The sequence below is a fragment of the Nycticebus coucang genome, unplaced genomic scaffold (genome assembly GCF_027406575.1).
Source record: "Nycticebus coucang isolate mNycCou1 unplaced genomic scaffold, mNycCou1.pri scaffold_44, whole genome shotgun sequence".
Taxonomy (NCBI): domain Eukaryota; kingdom Metazoa; phylum Chordata; class Mammalia; order Primates; family Lorisidae; genus Nycticebus; species Nycticebus coucang.
Window position 1 is genome coordinate 923,632 of NW_026515578.1, and position 10,421 is coordinate 934,052.

Genomic DNA, 10,421 nt, shown 5'->3' on the forward strand with positions numbered 1-10,421 from the left:
AGTGCCCTACTCACTAAGCCATGGGTGTCGCCCTAGTTCCCAATTCTAAGCACATATCTGAAGAAGACTTCTCTTCTTGAATGCAGCTTAAAATCTGTTAGGAAGAGGTAATTTATTTATTTATTTATTTATTTATTTTTGAGTCTCAGGCTATCATCCTGGGTAGAGTGCTGTGGCATCACAGCTCACAGCAACCTCAGACTCTGGGGCTTAAGCGATTCTCTTGCCTCAGCCTCCCAAGTAACTGGGACTACAGGCACCTGCCACAATGCCTATTTTTTTGTTGCAGTTGTCATTGTTGTTTAGGAGGCCTGGGCCGGGTTCGAACCCACCAGCCTCAGTGTATGTGGGGCAGCGCCCATGGCTAAGTTGGTAGGGTGCCAGCCTCCCGAGCATCTGGGACTACAGGCGCCCGCCACAACGCCTGGCTATTTTTTTTGTTGTTGCAGTTTGGCCGGGGCTGGGCTTGAACCTGCCACCCTCGGCATATGGGGCCAGCGCCCTACTCACTGAGCCACAGGCGCCGCCGGTAATTTCTTAAAACAAAGATCCATGAACTTCTGTGAATATTTTGAAGTAATACTGAAGATTTTAGGGGGTAAATATATATTCAGGGCAAAGGGCCTACATGTTTTGTGCTCTAAAAAATAGGTCTTTCCAAAAAAAAGGATAAGAATCACTCACTAATTTGGAAATTTAAGTTCAGTTTTTGATGTAGAATTCTTGCAATCTTAAAATAGTCCAAAATTTCTTATAGCAGAAACAGTCATTTTCCTTTATATATCTTATGTAAGGGAAATACATACATAGATTAAGCTGTTTTATATTTGCCTCCTCAGTCAGATTTGCTTTTCTTTCCCTAATTAAAAACAGTTTTGTGCTTATAAATCTGGAATTATTTTAAATATAAAACCAAATATACATTTAACTCTTTTAAGTTGGTGTTGGAGATTTCAGAATACTGACCTTTTCATGCTGCTCTGATCTGGTCCCTCACCTCTTAACCATATTTCTGCTTTGGCAGGAAAACAGTCTATAATTCAAAGTTGCTCTGGCAGACAAGCGATCTGTGGCACATACTGCTTAAAACCACTTTAGAATGGAATGCCTTGGAATATACAGTTGTCATTAAATCTTGTGTGTATAGTAGGAAGTAGATTTACATTGGGGAATGGAGATACAAAAGTGACACAGCAGATCAAAAAAGTACTAAAGACCTGGTAGGAAGTCTGGTAGTGACTGTAATTGTAGGCCCTAATTGAAGCAGTGTTATAACTTACATGACAACATTGTTGGGTCCGGGTGGAAAAGGTGTGGTATACAAGTTAGAAACAGCTTAATACTTTCTTTATCATTGCTTTCTTGTAGGGTACTGAATTCAGCTGATTTAAAGAGTTAGGTAGAGTTTTTAGTTCATAGAGTTATTGTAGAGGCAGTGACTGTCATAAACTATGCTGGTTTTTAAAGAAAATTCATGATCTGTCCCAATATCGGTTATTTTATGTATCACTTTTAAAATTACTCCCATTATCTAAGCAATTACATATCCTTTCATTTAAGGCTAAATAGTGTGTTACTTATTTTTAAAGAAACCAGCCCAAGTGAAATAGGGCCCTGTTTCTTTCTTTTTTCTTTTTAATTTTTTTTTTTTTTTTTTTTTTGTTAAATCACAGCTGTGTACATTAGTGCAATCAAGGGGTTCAATGTGCTGGTTTCATATACAATCTGAGATATTCTCATCAAACTGTTCAACATAGCCTTCATGGTCTTTTCTTAGTTATTGTATGTAGACATTTGTATTCTGCCATTCTAAGATGCACGGTAGGTGTGGCCCCACCCATTAACCTCCTTGCACCCTAACCTCCCCCCTCTGTTCCCCTTCCTTGGCCCCTTTCCTCATAGTTTTGTGCTATACTTGGATTATAGCCTTCATGTGAAAGCTAGAATTTAGCTTCATAGTACGGCTGAGTAAACTGGATACTTTTTCTTCCGTTTCTGAGATGCTTTGCTAAGAAGAATATGTTCCAGCTCCATCATTGTAAACATGAAAGAGGTAAAGTCTCCATCTTTCTTTAAGGCTGCATGATATTCCATGGTATACATGTACCACAATTTGCTAGTCCGTTCGTGGGTCGATGGACACTTGGGCTTCTTCCATGACTTAACAATTACGAATTGGGCTGCAATAAACTTTCTGGTATAGATGTCTTTGTTATATTGTGATTTTTGGTCTTCTGGGTATAAACCTAGTAAAGGAATTATAGGATCGAATGGCAGGTCTATTTTTAGGTCTCTAAGTATTCTCCAAACATCCTTCCAGAGGGAGTATATTAGCGTGCATTCCCACCAGCAGTGTAGAAGTGTGCCCTTTTTTCCACATCCATGCCAACATCTCTGGTTTGGGGAATTTTGTTATGTGGGCTACTCTTACTGGGGTTAGGTGATATCTCAAAGTAGTTTTGATTTGCATTTCTCTGATGATTAAGGATGATGAGCTTTTTTTCATGTGTTTCTAGATTGTGCATCTGTTTTCTTTAGAGAAGTTTCTCTTCAAGTCCCTTGCCCACCCTGAGATGGGATCAGGTGTTCTTTTATTGCTAATATGTTTGAGTTCTCTGTGGATTCTGGTTATTAGACCTTTATCGGAGGTAGAACCTGCAAATGTTTTCTCCCATTCTGAGGCCTGTCTGCTTGCTTTACTCACTATGTTCTTGGCTGTGCAGAAGCTTTTTAGTTTGATCAGGTCCCAGTAGTGTATTTTTGATACTGCTTCAATTGCCTGGGGAGTCCTCCTCATAAAATATTCACCCAGGCCAATTCCTTCAAGAGTTTTCCCTGCACTTTCTTCAACTATTTTTATAGCTCCATGTCTTAAGTTTAAATATTTTATCCAGTGAGAGTCTATCTTAGTTAATGGTGAAAGGTGTGGGTCCAGTTTCAATCTTCTACAGGTTTCCAGCCAGTTTACCCAGCACCATTTGTTAAATAGGAAATCTTTTCCCCATTGAGTGTTTTTAATTGGCTTGTCAAAGGTCAAATAATGGTAAGTAGCTGGATTCATCTCTTGGTTATCTATTCTGTTCCAGACATCTACTTCTCTGTTTTTGTGCCAGTACCATGCTGTTTTGATCACTATCGATTTATAGTACAGTCTCAGGTCTGAAAGTGTGATTCGTCCTGCTTTATTTTTATTGCTGAGTAATGTTTTGATTATTCGAGGTTTTTTCAGATTCCATATAAAATGAAGTATTATTTTTTCAAGATCTTTAAAATATGACAATGGAGCTTTAATAGGAATTGCATTAAAATTGTATATTGCTTTGGGTAGTATGGACATTTTAACAACGTTGATTCTTCCCAGCCATGAGCTTGGTATGATTTTCCATTTGTTAACATTTTCAGGTATTTCTTTTTTTAAAGTTTCATAGTTCTCTTTGTAGAGATCTTTCACATCATTTGTTAGCTATACTCCCAAATATTTCATCTTCTTTGGCACTACTGTGAAAGGAATAGAGACCTTAACTGTTTTTTCAGCTTGGTTATTGTTGGTATATATAAAGGCTACAGATTTACGGGTGTTGATTTTGTAGCCTGAGACATTGCTGTATTCCTTGATCACTTCTAAAAGTTTTGTAGTAGAATCCCTAGTGTTTTCCAGATATAAAAGTTTTGTAGTAGAATCCCTAGTGTTTTCCAGATATACGATCATATCATCTGCGAATAGTGAAAGTTTGATCTCTTCTGACCCTATGTGGATACCCTTGATCGCCTTTTCTTCCCTAATTGCAATGTCTAAAACTTCCATTACAATGTTAAAGAGCAATGGAGACAATGGGCAACCTGGCCTGGTTCCTGATTTAAGTGGAAATTCTTTTAATTTAACTGCATTCAGTATGATATGGGCTGTGGGTTTGCTGTAGATGGCCTCTATTCGTTTAAGAAATGTCCCTTCTATACCAATTTTCTTAAGTGTTCTGATCATGAAGGGATGCTGGATATTATCAAAAGCTTTTTCTGCATCAATTGAAAGAATCTTATGGTCCTTATTTTGTAGTTTGTTTATGTACTGAATTGCATTTGTAGATTTACGTATATTGAACCAGCCTTGAGATCCTGGGATAAATCCCACTTGGTCATGGTATGTAATTTTTTGATGTGTTGTTGGATTCTGTTAGGATCTTACGGAGTATTTTTGCATCAATATTCATTAGTGATTTTGGTCTATAATTTTCTTTTCTTGTTGGGTCTTTCCCCAGTTTGGGGATCAAGGTGATGTTTGCTTTGTAGAATGTGTTGGGTAATATTTTTTCTTCTTCTATATTTTGGAAGAGGTTCATATAGGTACTAGTTCTTCTTTAAAGGTTAGGTAGAATTCTGATGTAAAACCATCTGGTCCTGGGCTTTTCTTTTTAGGGAGATTTTTATTTAGTTATGCTGTTTCAGAACTTGATATAGGCCTGTTCAACATTTCCACTTCGTTCTGGCTAAGTCTTGGTAGGTGGCGTGCTTCCAGGTATTGGTTGATTTCTTTCAGATTTTCATATTTCTGAGAGTAGAGTTTCTTGTATTCATTAAGGATTTCTTGAATTTCTGGGGGTCTGTTGTTATTTCATCATTACCATTTCTGATTGATGAAATTAGAGATTTTACTATTTTTTCCTGGTTAGGTTGGCCAAAGGTTTATCTATTTTATTGATCTTTTCAAAACACGAACTTTTGGATTTGTTGATGTGTTGTATAAATCTTTTGTTTTCAATTTCATTTAATTATGCTCTGATTATGGTTATTTCTGTTCTTCTGCTGGGTTTGGGGTTAGTGTTCTTCCTTCTCCAGTTGCTTGAGATGTCCCATTAAGTTATTAACTTCCTCTCTTTCCGTTTTCTTGAGGAAGGCTTGCAGTGCTATAAATTTCCCTCTTAGGGCTGCCTTTGCAGTATCCCAGAGTTTCTGGTAATTTGTGTCTTGATTGTTGTTTTGTTCCAAAAATTTGGTGATTTCCTTCTTAATCTTGCCTATAACCCATCTGTCTTTCAGCATAAGGTTGTTTAGCTTTCATGTTGTTGTATGGGTATGCAGGTTCCTGTTGTTATTGAGTTCAACTTTTATTCCATGTTGGTCTGAGAAGATGCAAGGCATAATTTCTATATTTTAGAATTTGCTGAGGTTAGATTTGTGGCCTAGGATGTGGTCGATTTTGGAGTATGTTCCGTGGGCTGATGAGAAGTATGTGTATTCAGTTTTGTTGGGATGAAATGTTCTGTAGATGTCTGTTAAGTCCAGATGTTGAATGGTTAAGTTTAAATCTAAGATTTCTCTGCTTAGCTTCTTTTTGGAGGATCTATCTAGCACTGCTAAAGGGGTGTTCAAATCTCCAACTACTGTGGAACTGCAGGAAATCAAGTTGCTCATGTCAGAGTTTCTCTTATAAATTGAGGTGCGTTCTGGTTGGGTGCATAAATATTAATAATTGAAATCTCATCATATTTAGTGTTACCTTTAACAAATATGAAGTGTTCTTCCTTATTCTTCCTTATTTTGGTTGGTTCAAAGCCTGTTGCATCTGCGAATAGGATTGCAACGCCTGCTTTTTTCTGCTTCCATTTGCCTGGAGTATAGATGACCATCCCTTCACCTTGAGTCTATATTTGTGTTTTAATGTAAGATGCAATTCTCATATGCAGCAGATATCTGGCTTGAGTTTTTGTATCCAGTCAGACAACCTGTGCCTCTTTAGAGGGCAATTTAAACCATTCACATTAATTGAGAATATTGATAAGCCTTTTGAGAGTCTGTGGACATTTTTAATCCTTTTGAGACTGTGGAAGTTGGAATTTGATCAAAATTTTCTGGGTGGGTTTACTTTTGTGGTGAAGGATTATGCTGGTCTTTATGGAAGATAGGTCTGAGAATATCCTGGAGAGCTGGTTTAGTTATGGCAAATTTCTTCAATATGTGAATGTCAATGAAGTATTTAATATGTCCGTCATAAATGAAACTCAGTTTAGCTGGGTATAGGATCCTGGGTTGAAAGTTATTTTGTTTTAGGAGATTAAAAATCAATGACCATCTTCTTCTAGCTTGAAAGTTTTCAGCAGAGAAATCTGCATTTATTCTAATATTCTTGCCCTTGTAGGTGATGGTTTTCTTTCGTCTGGCTGCTTTCAGAATTTTCTCCTTCATCTTAACTTCAGTGAAATTGAGTATGATGTGTCTGGGGGATGTCTTATTTGGGTTGAGTCGTGCTGGATTTCTGGAACTGTCTGCTATCTGAATTTCAGAATTTCTTGGTATGTCTGAAAAGTTATCCTTCATAATCTCATGGAGAAGAGACTCTGTGCCTCGTGAAGCCACTTCGTTGCTTTCAGAGATCCCTATAAGGCGAATATTGGTTTTCTTCAAATTATCCCAGAGCTCTCTGAGACAGTGATCTGTTTTTGCCTTCCATTTCTCTTCCTCTTTGAGAGTTTGGGAGCATTCGAAAATTTTGTCTTCCATGTCAGAAATCCTTTCTTCTGCTTGTTCTATTCTGTTACTGAGGGATTGTACTGTGTTTCTCAGATCTTTGAGGGCTGCACCTTCCTGTCTCAATGTGTCAAAAATCTTTGGTCATTTTTTCTTTGAGTTGGTTGAATTCTTGAGATATCTTTTTGGTTACTGCTTGGAATTCTAATTCGATCTTATTTGCTCTCCAGATTCTGAATTCGATTTCTGACATCTCATAACCCAATTTTTTTTTTTTTGAGACAATCTTATTTTGTCATCTCTGGTTAAGTATCCTGGAGTCATTGCTGACAGCAACCTCAAACGCTTGGGCTCAAGTGATCATCTTACATCATCCTCCCAAGTAGCTGGGCTACAGGTGTCCAGCTATTTTTAGAGATAGGGTCTCACTCTTGCTCAGGGTAGTCTTGAACACCTGACTCAAGCAGTCCACCTGCCTCTGACTCCCGGAGTGCTAGGATTGCAGGCGTTGAGCCACCGTGCCTGGCCCACTATAACCCTATTTTATCATATAGGTTCACTTTTGTGGAATGTTGAATGTGATATACACATGCAAGGTCAGACAATTAAGTTTGCAAACTCGCCCACATATCTAATTGCTGAATGTCACTATTGTCACCAGGTAGCCAAAGGGAGTATTTTGACAATAGCACTTTTTCTAGGACAAGTTCACGAACTTAATTGTCTGATCCCATATAAGTAAAGCACATTGACCATTTATAAAATGTTTTTACCTAGTATAGTCTTTTGAATTATTTGCCATGCTCGTGTGGAACTTTTAAAATAGACCATAAAAATTCCTTAAAGACTTTTAAAGAGCATTGTTTGAAGGATGTTGTTGAGGACAGCTTATTGTAAAGGATTGTGGATGCTTATGCTTTTGTCTACCTCTTTTGCATGCTGTTGGTTAAATTTTGTGATTTTTTTTTTTTTTTTGTATAGTACTCATTTCTTGGTGTAGAATGCAAACAATAGATTCTTGTGGGAAATTGTTACCAAATTGCTGCCAGAAGACACTGTTATGAAAATTAACCATTACTTACTTTGGGAAAATATAATAAAGGAAGCATGTTCCCTTTTCATAGACTGAATTCTCAGTTGAATTGTTTTAAGTAGTTGGTGGGCATTTTCATTTAATATTTCAGAAGCATGGCCATTTTGAAGCCTTTTTCACTATTTTTTCAAAGGCACTTTTAAAACGTGAAAGAATGAAACTGGCCTGTTTAAGTAGGAAATACATAACTGTTTATATCTGATGGTTCTTTTTTGCATGTGGGGAAATTGCAATAAATAAGTCTGTAATAAGTAAAGCTTTCATTTTTGCTTTCATAGAAAAGTATTTGGAGTGAAATTATTCTAAACTTTCTAGATTAGAATCAGAATTTTAGAAGGAGAGGAGATCTTAAATGTCATCTAATATAATTTTACTTTCAAGAAGAAGAAACACATAATGAGAACTGATGCAGGTCAACCGAATAGTCAGTGATAGATCTCAAAATAGAGTCTTGGATTTCAAGCTCCCAGATCAAATCACAGAGAAAAGTTATGGTTACTTTCCTAACTGAATGACCCTTATGGACCATTGAAATTGATTATTGTGATTTGGTATTTTATTCTAGTTGCCTTTTTTTTGGCATATCAATTTTGGTAGAAGCATTTTTGCCCCTAAAATAGCTGCAACTGAGTGGAAGCTTGAACCAAAATAAAAGTTAGGAACTCCCATTCTTTGCTCACAGTTATCTCTTTAAGATGTAAAATTGTTTGGCAAAGTAGAGGGCAAAATTTGAATATTTTATATGCACCAGATACTCTGCTATGATTTCAGTTACTTCTCATAGCATTATGTGTTGAACTTTTATCATTTCATTACACAGGTATAATGAAATTAAGTAATATGGTGTTTACTGTGAAATACAGTTAACCTGAAGTGCATTTTTTTGTGGACTTCTGAACAAAATGGCAGACTGGAAAAGCTCCCTTCTTTTTCAAATACAGTAGAAACTGTAAGTTGACTGCCCAAGGGACTATAACAAACTGGTCAAGATAGGGAACTTCCATTGAGTACACATGGTGCATTTCTGTGTATGAAAATTAAGGTCAACTTAAGGAAGTAGTTAGTGTAGACAGTGATCAGCTGCAGAGAGAGGTTCTACCATATATGGAAATACTAGATAAAAATAAAGCTAAATGTAATAAAAGAGTGATCTGCAGGTGTATGAAATGAGAAAGAACTCCTAGCAGAAAACAGAAATTGAGACTTTGTCCTGTGGGGAAAATACACACATTACTCCTAATTGTGTGAGTTTTCCTGTAGTGATGGCATCCACAGGCCCAGAAATGGCAGGGAGCTGAGACTGGTCTCCTTGAATGAAAACCCAGACCAGGAAGAGTGAATTATTCATATAAAGGCCATCTACCAGCCTTTGTTTATGTTCCCTGGATATATCTTCTTTGTTTTTGTTTTTAACGTTCTTTGTGTCTTTTTTAGGTCTCTTTTTTCAAAGAAGTATACTGCTGAATTCTGTTATCCACCCTCAGAGACTTTCTTAATTAGTGAGTTTTATTTATTGCTATAACACATGGAAATTGTTGACATTCTACTTAATACCTTTTAAAAATATTTTTCTGCCTTTTGTAACATTGATTTTTTTTTTGTTTTCAAAGGCATATGTTTGATATATTGAATTGAGACCTATATTTCTATTAATTCTCCATAATCAGTTTCTTATGTGTATCTTTCCTATAAACCAGGTAAATCCTTTAAAGGACTTATTTTCCTCTGATCTCTACAATAGCCATGTACTGTAGAATTTAGTTCTGTATTGTTAGGGGTGTTCTTTTATCCATTTATCCTTTCTCTGTGTGTGTGAAATATACTTTGTGAGGTTACTTTACACTTACTTTCACATATCACATAGTGTCCTTGCAGATTTCTTTCTTTTTTTTTTTTTCTTTTGCAGTTTTTGGCTGGGGTTGGGTTTGAACCTGCCACCTCTGGCATATGGGGCTGGCGCCCCACTCCTTTGAGCCACAGGCGCTGCTCAGATTTATTTCTATTCATATTGGAGTGTCTAGTCAAAAACAATTTTCAAACCTCCCAAGGCCTTTTCAATATCTTTAGTTAACCCTCCCTTTTAAAAAACTAATTAATTTTTATATTTTTTTTTAGAAATTCTTGCTCTTCACCCAGGCTAGAGGGTAGTGGCCTGATCATAGTTCACTGTAACCTGAAACTCCTGGACTCAAGGGATCTACTCACCTCTGCCTCCCAAAGCACTGGGATTGCAGATGTGGGCCCACTAGTCCTGGCAGCCTAGCTTAGTTTGGTTAATGATTTTGGTTTGAAATACTTTAACATTTTGAAAATGTTACTACATTGTTTTCTTTGGTGTTGCTTTGGGGAAATTTTAATGTCAGTTTGATTGCTTAGCCTATGTGTGTGACCTTATTTCCTCTCTAGAAGATTTTGAAATTTTTGTCTTTTTGAGTTTGACTGTAATATGTCTAAGTGTAGTTAATTTTTCACCTTGTTTGGCCCTTGGATTCATATTTATTCATTCCATAAATACTTAATTTATGAGAAACCTACTGTGTGCCAGGATGTTTTCGAGACATTTTGATCTGAGGACTTTAATCCTTCTTAACTTGTGGAAAGTTACTGATCATTTTTTCAAATTTTGTTTTCTCCGTTTTTTCTTTTTTCTTTCTTTCTTTTTTTTTTTTTAAGAGACAGAGTCTCACTCTGGTGTCCTCTGTAGAGTGCTGTGATGTCAAAACTCACAGCAGCCTCCAGCTCTTGGGCTTAGGTGATTCTCTGGCCTCAGCCTCCCGAGTAGCTGGGACTACAGGTGCCTGCCACAATGCCTGGCTATGTTTTATTGTGGTTTGGCCAGGGCAGGGTTCGAACCCGCCACCCTTGA